This window comes from Phaseolus vulgaris, chromosome 11, assembly GCF_051622355.1.
Source record: "Phaseolus vulgaris cultivar YP4 chromosome 11, ASM5162235v1, whole genome shotgun sequence".
Classification (NCBI taxonomy): Eukaryota; Viridiplantae; Streptophyta; class Magnoliopsida; order Fabales; family Fabaceae; genus Phaseolus; species Phaseolus vulgaris.
In genome coordinates, this window is record NC_143508.1 from 23,863,521 (window position 1) to 23,872,500 (window position 8,980).

An 8,980-nucleotide genomic window follows, 5' to 3' on the forward strand; every position below is an offset into this window, starting at 1 on the left:
GGAGCGTGCTCACAAACATCTTGCAATACACAGCATCCGATCCTCCTGACAGCATCATCTGCGTGTGGAACGTGGTGAGGTGTGCCTCAGGATCCTCCACGCCAGTGAAAGTAGCCTTCACAGGTACCACACTTGCAGGGATAGGCGTGTCTGTGATCGCCTGAGCAAAAGGCATGGGGAAAACGTGAGGTGGCGACGACGGTGCGACCTCTTCAGCGACTGGGCGCCCTCTCTGCTCCTGAAGAGCTTGGCGCAATTCCTCAGTTACTTTGCTGAGCTCTTCATTCCTGGCCTGAGAGGCGACTAGGTCCTCATGCATCCTTGCCTGCTCTATACGCGAGGCTTCCACATTCGCCTACAGCGCACGCTTGATCTCCACCATCTGCGCCATAGAGCATGGACTTGAACGGTTGCTTCTCATCTTTCTCATGAAAACTTAACAGATCACAACGAGCGACGAACAAAACCTCCTTCAGCAACGATCAATCCAGCAACCAATTGGTCAGAACTTCGCAAACTCCAAGAACTTCAAGAACACAACCTCAACAGCAAAACCTTCGCAGAAACTCGCGACTTCACCACAGACCACCGTTTCTCCACCAAAACCTCCGATTCACCGGTCGAAAATCCGAACGAACGTCGAAGCTTCGATTTCACCGATTAAAACTCGCGTAAACAGCGAAAAACCTCACCTCACCGAACAGAACCTCGAATGAACGGTGAAAAATACGAATCTACCGAATCAAAGCTTGAATGAACGACGGAAAATGGTTGCACCAGCACGCAACCGCACAGAAACTTCAGAAACTCCATCAACTCACGTTGTGGATGGGAACAAGTTTTACACGGCCCCACGGTGGGCGCCTCATGATCCTGCCTGTTGACCAGGACGCAAGAGCCTTGCCTCGTCAAATCTGGATCGACTCTGCGCCGTGTTAGCTTCGATCCTTCGCCTTGATTCACCTCAGGAACCTGCAAAAGACAGAATGGCGCCGCTGCGGCCGATCACGCTCCGACGCCCAAGTCAGCGACTGAACCACCAAAATACCAAGAGAAAACTAAGAACAGGAACCGTGCAAAATTCTCTCTCAGCGTACTCAAGTTCTCGCAAGAGTAAAAGAAGTAATCTAAAACGTGTGCGTACCTCAAAGTTCGTTAGGATCTCTTATATACCTGTGCACTTTTCTCTCTCCTGACAGTTACACATCTGGACACGTGTCACCATCTGGAGCATCTTTGACGTGTACACGTGTCACCATCTGGAGCATCTGGACATGACACTTCTTACTCTTCAGGCTTTTCGGCTAAGTTACTTATGCATGAAACAACTCAGCGCATAGCTGCCTTGGAGCATGATCTCTTTTGCGTGACGAGTACGGGTGCCTTCATACAAACCTTCCCTGTGGTCTCGCCGGCCGCCTTCATGATCTACTTCACTTGCTTCATCGTGCATGTTCAGGTAAGCTGTTCCCCGACCTCCACCTCTGGCTAGCTAGGGAATGACTATCTGACGACTTCATCCTCTGCTTCGAAAGCCTGGAACAAACCTCCCTGATCCTTCGGCGATGTCCCGCTTTCGGCGATCTCTAACCACTTGGTCGTCTGGGTTCGCATCCGGCGACTTCATCTCAAACCCGGTGACCGCCGGTTTAGGTATGCTAGAGATCGGAGCACACGAACTTAATAACTGGCGACTATACGAGCCCCCTGACTTCCTTCCCTTCTGCCAACCACGATCCCTGCTTAACACGCCTACATGATAGCTTGCTGCCACGTCATCACTTCCGACTACCTGGGCGATACAGTTAATATTAAAAAAATTAATAATTTAAATTATATGAAATATTTTTCATAATTTTTTATTTTCTTTTCTTTATGAAATTTTCAAATCAAATTTTCTAAGATAAATTATTCAAAATTTATGATCCTACCTGTTGACCAAGACGCAGGAGCCTTGCCTCGTCAAACCTGGATCGACTTTGCGCCGTGTTAGCCTCCGTCCTTCGCTCTGATTCACCTCAAGAACCTGCAAAAACACAGAACAGCGCCGCTGCGGCCGATCGCGCTCCGAGCCCAAGTCAGCGGCTGAACCACCAAATACTAAGAGAAAACTCAAGAACTTTCAGGAACCGTGCGAAATTCTCTCTCAGCGTACTCAAGTTCTCGCAAGCGTAAAGAAGTAATCTAAAACGCGCGTACCTCAGAAGTTCGTTAGAATCTCTTATATACCTGTGCACTTTCTCTCTCCTAACAGTTACACATCTGGACACGTGGCTCGCATCCAGTTGTACACGTGTCACCATCTGGAGCATCCTTGACTTGGGCGCCACTTCTTACTCTTCAGGCTTTTGACTAAGTTACTTATGCATGAAGCAACTCAGCGCATAGCTGTCTTGGAGCGTGATCTCTTCTGCGTGGCGAGTACGGGTGCCTTCATACACACCTTCCTTGTGGTCTCGTCGGCCGCCTTCATGATCTACTTCACTTGTTCATCGTGCATGTTCAGGTAAGTTGTTCCCCGACCTCAACCTCTGGCTAGCTAGGGAATGACCACCTGACGACTTCATCCTCTGCTTCGAAAGCCTGGAACAAACCTCCCTGATCCTTTGGCGATGTCCTCCTTTCGGCGATCTCTGATCACTTGGTCGTCTGGGTTCGCATCCGGCGACTTCATCACAAACCTGGTGACCGCCGGTTTAGGTAGGCTAGAGATCGGAGCACGCCAACTTAATAAATGGCGACTACACGAGCCTCCCCCGACTTCCTTCCCTTCTGCCAGCCATGGGCCCTGCTCAACACGCCTACATAATAACTTGCTGCCACGTCATCACTTCCGACTACCAGGGCGGTACACAAGCCCCCCAGTCTTAAGCGAAGACTTGTCCAGCGAAAAGACTAAAGAAGTCACGTCGCTACCGATCTACGTGGCGCTGGCGCAGAATTCCAAACGTTCGTACCTTCTGTTTTTCTGACGCTCCACTAAACACCTTTCCAATCGCTCGACACGTGGCTTCATCACCGATCATCTTTAGCTGTCGTTTGCGCTTCCAAAATTGTTTGAAAAACCCTTAAACCCTTTTCATTTTTACTGTTTCATCATCTTTCTGCCTTCGAAACCCTCTGAGTCTTCTCTGCAAACCCACGACGCTCTTCGACTCTCTCAATCCCCAACTCCCTTCAACGTTTATCTGATCATCGAAAGGTACCTCTTTTACTTCTTCTGTTGAAATTTGTTGCATTTTAACCGATTCGCATCATCCATTAACTGTCTGGTGCATACGTTGTGGGTTGTTTCTTCTTCTTCTCCCTTTTCGTAACTTAGGGCTTCATCTTCCCTTACTTTCATCGCAACGAACTTTCGTTCGTTCGTTTTTCATCCTTCGTCCATAATCAAGTCGATCTCTACCACATTCGTTCATCTTTCTTTTTTGTTTTTTCCTTTGCAGTTCTCGCGATGGCTCGTACAAAGACCACCGCGAACCCTCCTCCCTCGTCACGAAACCCTCCATCCCAAGCGCATAACCTACCGCGAGCACCTGGTGCTCCCTCTTCCCAAGCTGAGAGGCCTGCAACCTCTCGCCCCAACCTTGCTCAGGCAACTCCACCAGTTGCCGGAGGAGCCTCCATTCCCACTCCAGACTACAAGAAGCTCTACCCATGGGCCAACTCAACTTTGCTGAAGAAGACTTCTTCAGTGAACTCTGCACTGGCGGTGCTACGGCTGAAGAAAGGGGACGAACCCAACTTCTCGTTCCACAAGGAGCACGATGACAAACTGATGGTGTTGCCTTGCCCTCCTGATGTGCCAATCTGCGTGGATGACAAGGGGAACAACGGCGAGTTGTTCTGCTTCATGTACACTACCCTCTTCAAGAAGGTGAAACTCAGGCTTCCCTTCACCCGTTTCGAACGGGAACTATTAACCGAGCTCGACATCGCCGCCGCCCAGCTTCATCCCAACAGCTGGGCATTCGTGCGGGCGTTTCAAATTATGTGCGCGCACTTGGGACTATCGGCCTCGGTAGATGTCTTCCTTTTGCTATTCGAGGCCAAGAATCCTAGAGATCACCCATGGGTGAGCCTGAACGGAATTGCTGGGAGGTCGATCCTCTCTAACTTCCAGCAGTCTTACAAAGATTGGAAGGGAAAGTTCGTCCAGGTGCGCCAAAATGACCGAGACCCTTCGCTGCTCGACGGCTTTCCCTTGTACTGGGTAAACAAGGGAAATAAGGACTCCAAGGGAAGCTTCAGAAGGCCACGAAGTCCTGACAACATGGGCGAGTTGGACAAGGATCTATGCCTCTTCTGGAAAAGCGTGGCAGCCGCTAATATTACCTTTCCTACCTCTGCAATAATCACCTTCGAGTTCCTCGAGAGCCAACTCGAAGCTCACATGGGTTAGCACTTACTTCGACCTTTAGGTTTCGTCTTGTGCTGCATCTCTGTTACCTGTCATTGGGCGTCCTGCTTGTCGCACACTAGACTTGGTTTTTATCTCCTGCACCATTTGTTTGTCTCGTTTGCACATGTACTCGTATATTTTACTTTTGTCTTTGAGCTTACTTGTATATTTTTGCACCGTGCAGATCTCATGCTGGGTAAAGGCAAGTTGGCTGAATTGAGGGCGCTCGCCCGAACCCACAAATTGGCATCGGGTTCTCAAACTCGGTGGTGGAGATCGCCGCTGCCCAGGGCAGATCGCCCCCTCAAGGCCCAGCTCCTCCAGAAGCACTGCCTGCTCCTCAACGAAAGAAACTCACCTTGGGGAAACCAAAGAGGAAAACTCCTCAAGTGGTCCAAGAGGATGAAGAAGAGGACGATGAGGCGACTGAGGATGGCCTCATTACCAAAAGGAGAAGTGTGGCACCTTCTTCACCACCTGCTCTCCCAACACCAACACCGCCTTCTCCCCCAGCTCCAACGCTGCCAGTCCAAGCAGTACCGTTGGCGGCTACACTTCCTGCGGTTGAGGCTAACGAGCCCAACTTCATGGAGAACCCTCCGAGTGCCTCCACACCTGATGTGAATGTAACTACAAGAACACATGATTCTTGACATTCTTAGGAGCAACTTGAGCTGGATTTGAAAGGTACTTTACTTTAGAATTGGATCAGTGTTCTAATTCAAGAACTCACCAAAACTTAGCACCAACCAAGACTCATATGGAAGTCCATGTATTGTCAAATGGAATCAAAACACAAGGAATGAAGAACAAGAAATAAAAACTGGACAGAATTGAAATAATAAACTACTGCACCGAACAAAAACTAGAAACAAAGCTGGAAAACAGAAAATCAAACGGTAGAAATGAAAAGAAACAACAAACAAAGCTAATCTACCGAACGGAATTGAAAGAACATGAAGGAAGAACACTTATAGAAGGAGTTTGCTGGATTTTGAGAATTGGAAGAAGCCATTCACGCCACTTGGAACCTTGAACCAAGATAAGTGATGGAGTGCCACCACTGAAGCTCACCATAGCTCACAAGATAAGGCAAAGAAGAAGAAGACTCAAAACTCACAATTTCTCTCCAAATTTGAGTATAGTCTCTCTACTATAAAATTCCAATCTAAATTGTACAAGCTAAGCACCTTTATTTATAGCCTAGAGGTGCTGAAAAATAGGTGGGAAATTTCAAATAAAACTCATTTGAAATTCCCACCAAAAACAAGTCACATGGGAAGTGTGACCTTTTTCTACTATGACACCTCCTAAAAACTACACCTACACCCCCCTTCTAAGTCACATGGACAAAGTGACTTTCTCTAATACATTCACACCTATTTATTTAATATCCACACCTCCTACAAGAGTCATTCAAATGATGCTCTTTTATTTAATGCTTGGCCTTGCCCCTCATGGTTTGGACTTGGGCTTCTTTGGGCTTGGGCCCCATCTTTTACAAAGACTAATAAGAAGAACTTTAAATGCTTTGGCCCTTGTCCATTTCTTCTATTGATAACATCTTTTTTATTCTCATCATATTCCCCAAGTTGGAGAGAATTCGTCCACGAATTCAGTACTCCTGCATAAAACAAAGTCAGTTTGCAATTAGATAAGAGAATACAAGAAAAAATAGGCAAACATGACTTAGTACGTTGAAATGTTGGGAGTTCAGAAAAAGATGTCCTATACATAGCCCATGTTGGAAAAGATTGTTTAGAAATGATATTATTTTAAAAACTAGAAGGTATGAAAAAATCATCCTTAACATTCTTCATCCAATATGGTGTATAAGTAGGAACCTTGGGTAATGAACAAGACAAAGAAGAAGGATACCTTGTAGGCGTAGCACGAGTCAAAAAAATTGAATTAGTTGAGAAGGTATTATGACTCAATTTAGCATGTACTTCATTTGTTTTTTCATTTTCTCTTTTAGTTTCTTTGGGATTGGTCCTATATGCAGGGCTATTTGGTAAAGAAACCCCGAGCATGAAGTCTATTTGGTGTTCAATCCCTCTTAGAGGTGGTAAGCCTTTATGAGGATCTTGAAACATATCTTCATATTCTTTTACCAAATTGTCCAAACATGTGGGACTATCCTTAGCCGACTCACATCCAATAGTCCTAGGAATAGCTAAAAAAATAGGCTTTTGAGTAACTATTACCTTTGTAACTTGTTGTGTGGACATGAGAAGGCTTTTCTTGGAATTTTTTATATCATTTTCTTTCTCTCTCTTTTCTCTCATTTTAACTTGGTCCTCATGAACTTCCTTTGGAGAGAGAGACTTAAGAATGACTTTGTGCCCATGGAAGTTAAAAGACATTTTGTTGGTAAAGCCATCATGAAAAACTTTTCTATCAAATTGCCATGGCCTACCTAAAAGAATATGTGTGGCTTCCATTGGGACAACATCACACAAGACCTCATCTTTATATTTACCAATAGAAAATGTAATGAGGACTTGCTTGTTAACAACAATCTCACCTACCTCACTTAACCATTGTAATTTGTAGGGCTTGGCATGAGAGATGGTAGGTAATCCAAGTTTGTCTACCACTCTTGTGCTTGCCACATTCGCTCAACTCCCCCCATCCACAATCAAAGAGCATACTCTATCATTAATAAGACACCTTGAATGAAAAATATTTTCTCTTTGAGTTTCATCAAAAGGTTTTAAAACTTGACCAAGCATGCGTCTTATTACTAATAGGTCACCCTCATGTGGGTTTTCACTCTCACTCTCACTTGGGGATCTAGAAGGTGAGGAATGTCTAGAAGATTCAGACTCATGCTCACTACTATCTACCCCATCATGCATATACATAGTTCGTTTAGTAGGGCAATTAGAAGCAATATGTCCATAGCTTAAACATTTAAAACATTTCTTACTAGACAATTTAGGTGGTGATTTAGGCCTAGAATTGGAAGTGGAAGGCTTAGACTCTCTAGGTTTGAAAGTAGAGTCCTTAGAAGGGATATTTGAAAAAGAGTTATTTTTATTTTTCCAAGAAGAGTGGTAGTAGTTATCCTTAGAAGAATTTTTGAAAGCATTTTTCCTTGCAAGTTGATTTTCAATTTTACTAGCAAGGTGCACCACATTTTCTAAAGAAGAATATTCTTGTAACTCTACCACGTTTTGAATGTCCCTTCGAAGGCCACTCACAAACCTAGCTATCTTAGCTTCCTCACTCTCATCCATATTAACTCGAATTAAAAGCGTGTCTAATTGTTTAAAGTAATCATCCACACTTAGTGCGCCTTGATGAAACCGTTGGAGTTTCAACAATAGGTCTTTCCTAAAGTGTGGGGGTACGAATCTAGCGCGTAAACAAGCTTTCAAATCGTTCCAAGAGACCACGGGCGGCCTCTTGTGTAGTTCAATGTCCATGAGATATTGATGCCACCATTGCATGGCATAGTCTAAAAATTCTAAAGAAGCTAATCTAACCCTAAACTCATCTCTAACCCCATTTACATAAAAAAATTTGCTCAACCTTAGCCTCACATCCTAAGTATATATTGGGATCACTTTCACCACTAAAACTAGGAAGTTTTACATTAGGAAAACAAGGGCCAGCCACATGTTGGCGCCTCTCTTCATGGTGATGATGCCTTGGCCGTGGATTGTCTTCATAAAAACCATGAGAAGAATGAGAATCTCTTGAAGAATTCCGAAGAGGAGGATGAGGACTTCTCTCCCGGTTTTGATGGAGTTCTTCACGGTTTAACTCCAAACTTTGGAGTCTTGCCTCCATTTGTCTTATCACATCAAGATAGTGAGCATTGGATTGCTTGGCATTCTTTAAGTCTTCATAAAGGGCTGCCTTTTGAGGTGAGCAAGGTTTGGAGGATTCTCCACTAGAAAAATGAGCCATGATCAACAATACAAAAAACAGAAACAAAACAGTGAAAGAAACTTGTTAGACAAAAAAAACAGTGAGATATAGGTTGCTGGAAAATGCCGAAGAAAGTACTCAAACCACTCCAAGAAAATATTATGTCCTCAACCAAGCCTTTCTTGTGGAATGGAGTAGCTTCAAGTGAAATATGTCACAACAAACAAACTTACTTAAGAACAAGTCTCCACACAACTTTAAGAAGAACAAAAAGACAAGCAAGAAAAGGTGTAAACAATAAAAGCTAAACCAAAAACAGAGAGCAATGTATGACAAACTAGAAAGAATATGAATGAAAGACAATCAAGAAAAATAAGGAACTCAATGAATAAAGAAGGCACACAAAAAGAGTCCTAAAGAAAAGTGCTAGAGTAGATTAAAGAAAACAGAAAACAGCTACTGGAATTTTTTTATATTTTATTTTTTTAAAGCAAACTGTGCTATGTTTACAGATTTAACTGTACCGATTGAAAGCGAAATGGAATGTAAAAAATTAACCACAGAAACTTCAATGTCTTAACTCAAAAAGGGCACTGGAATGAGGTAAAAACAGTAAGCCAATTGAGAGAAATAAATTTTTCAAAATTGCTGCCCAATTACCGTATTCTTTTCGGCAGTATTGTACACTTTTCGTATTTT